This window comes from Limulus polyphemus, unplaced genomic scaffold, assembly GCF_000517525.1.
Source record: "Limulus polyphemus unplaced genomic scaffold, Limulus_polyphemus-2.1.2 Scaffold2981, whole genome shotgun sequence".
NCBI classification, from domain to species: Eukaryota; Metazoa; Arthropoda; class Merostomata; order Xiphosura; family Limulidae; genus Limulus; species Limulus polyphemus.
Window position 1 is genome coordinate 7562 of NW_013668591.1, and position 2998 is coordinate 10559.

The following is a 2998-nucleotide window of genomic DNA, read 5'->3' on the forward strand; positions in this document are numbered from 1 at the left end:
TTTTTTTTTTTTTTTTTTTTTTTTTTTTTTTGCTGTAAAAGTGAAACCGGCAGTCCACGTTACTGAGATTTATAACCATGAAGATGATGAGGATTAAATCGCCTGTTTTGGATATTTCTCTTTATTGGTCTTTACCAAATATGTTTGACAACAAAGTTCGTTTATGAAATACGTAAAAAAATTATACCGAAAATTTTGAACAATTAATAAAGAACGTAGAATATAACATAAACTGAGAAGTCTCGAATGGAAAAAAAACTTAACATTTTAGCCATGTAGAACAGATTAAAGGGCACACCATGGGTCAAACTAACAACTGAACAGACTATGTTTGAAAAGCACGTGAATGTTTTTAGTATTTAATATTATTTTCTGATCAGAGCTAGCTACCTACCTACTTAGACCAAAACTAAAAATGAATCCTGTGATAAGTACAGGTAATTAAACTTACGTTTCTTATACGGATTCGATTGCATTGTTTCATCAGTTGGGTATTCTTGCTGTAAACGATCGACATTTTCGGCCATAATCCCAATAATATCTAACGAGACAGCTGATAAGGGAATATTGAACTAAGGTAATATAATTATAATGAAACTGTAGAGACTGACAAACACCACGCATGGGAAGTATACACATACACACACACACACACACACAACGGCATATCAAAAGAAATTAAGGCAAATTATGAATCCCGATTATAAATATTAAAAACATCTGTCGAGTTTCGCATACAACAACTCCAGAATAATTTGCGATAGGCGTCCCTAGTTTTGAAGTGATCGATAAAAGGGAAGGCAGCTAGTAAACACTGCCAACCCACAACCATCGAGTGCCCTAACCGCCAGGCATTAGGTTCAGAAGAGAGACAACAATACATTCTTCTGTATCGTGGCCTCTGATTTCTTTGTGCTGTATTCTTAAGATGATAGAGACCGTTTTATTCTGCTAACAAGTGAGTACTTTACGGAATGACCGTATAAGTTACTGTCGGTGAACGATGATTTTCAGAAAAGGTAGATTCAAATTTTTACTTTTCCGAAGGGTGGATGTGAAAGGACAGCCTTGAGGACCAAATAACCCCTTACTGCCATTAGACTATTGTAATAGGAAAAAACATTGTTTCCTGAAACTAGGCTATTCACAGAATTAATAATCAAGTTGAATCGAAATATGATAGCCTACAAAGAAGACAGCAGTAAGAACCGCTGGCACTAGTTTGACTGAATGGTGAGATTTGACTATCAATCTTATAACCAACGTCCCAAAGAAATGAGCGCGTTTTTTTGCCAATAAGACGCGAACCGTGAATCCTATGATTAGGCGTATTAAACTATAACACTAAGCTTACCTTGTCTAATAACACAACTACTTTTTAAGGGCGGGTTACGATCATATGTGAAAGCTCCGTTAGATAAAGACCATTTTAAAATAATTATTTTTGTTCCCTTGTTTTTAAGCTATCTGTTTTCTGCCCACCGTGGGTATCGAAACCCGATTGATTAAAGGGCTACATTATAAAATGACAATACAAAATGTAAATACACAGTTTTTCTAACAATGCCTTATAGGCGAAATGTCACGAATAATTACACATTGTTATTTTTTAAGAACGTCTTTTATTATTCAACTGTCGAATCTGTGGGCTTATGGCCCACATTTACAGAAATGTAAAATTATTTTTTTAACCAAGTTGAGAACGTTAATTAGTAGGCATACTTATTTACGTGCTCTAACGTAAATCAATGTCAAATTTCGTGTCCGCTTTCGGGGAATCTCAGCAAGAGTGTTTTCGCGAAACACCCGGGTTCCCTAAGGGGTTGAGTGTAAAGTTTTACTTTTGTCCATGACGTCTATTCTCCCCGGGACTTGCCTCGTTTTCACCTTGGCCTTCTCCTCGTCTCAGTCCCCCCCTCTCTCGAGTTAACATCCAAGCAGTCTAATATAATTTAATACTTCACGATATCTCGCAAGTCATCTCAAACAATGAGGTAGAAGCATCTCACTCCACTAAGTGAAATATACCCCCACCTAGTGCGGGGCGAAGGAGTATTAAATAACCTTCGAGGATCCCGGGTGTCAAACAGTTTGATTGTTTTGCAATTCAAACTGTTTTTAATCCAAATACCTGTCAAGATTATTGGATTGGAATCTCGGGACAAGAGACGATTTGTTTGGCACCACTTAGAAGCTAGTGAGTCCAGCAGTTCAGGATAAGAGGGTTTGGGGGAAATCTCCGTGTTCCCAAAGGGATGGGGTGAAAAATTTAACTTTTGTGCAAACCTCGGAACAAGAGACGATTTGTTTGACACCACTGAGAAGTCGGTTCGACCAGCGATTTAGGAGGAGTTACGTGACACACACACACAGACACTGAATCTTATTACATAGATATGCAACAGCAGAATTACATTGTTGAGAAAATACATAATGTTTTACAACAGTAATTCTAAGAACAATAGTTACGGGCACTGTTGAGGTGAATTCCCCTCCATACCCTAAAACACGTGTCTATATTAGACGACAGAGCAACATCAATTTATTGAAGTAAATATTGGAAATACAACCCCATAACAATTGTAATCACCTCGTGTGGGGTTTTTCAGTAATATATAAATTCATCTAGCATTTCAAAAATACTTTCTTGTAGGCCGCTTCTGACTGGCTTTTACACTCAATAACGGAGTTCATCAGGTTAGTACACGTGTTTCGTAAACAAGTGTTATTAATAGCTTTAAACTAAAGCTTTGCCAAACCAGTTCTGAGACAGACGCAAAGAAGACGTCAGCATCAACGTAATACTCAGTTTTCTTTCAGGAATCCCGGAATTATAAATATCATCACTTGTATGTCTTACCACCCCTTTTACCATAAATGAGATGATCAGTTGCCTAAACATAATAACTGTATATAATTTACATTCAACTAACCTAAAAGTTAATAAAAATATTGTTTTCAAGCTTGCAATGATTGTTTTGGTTAGTAGATAAAATGT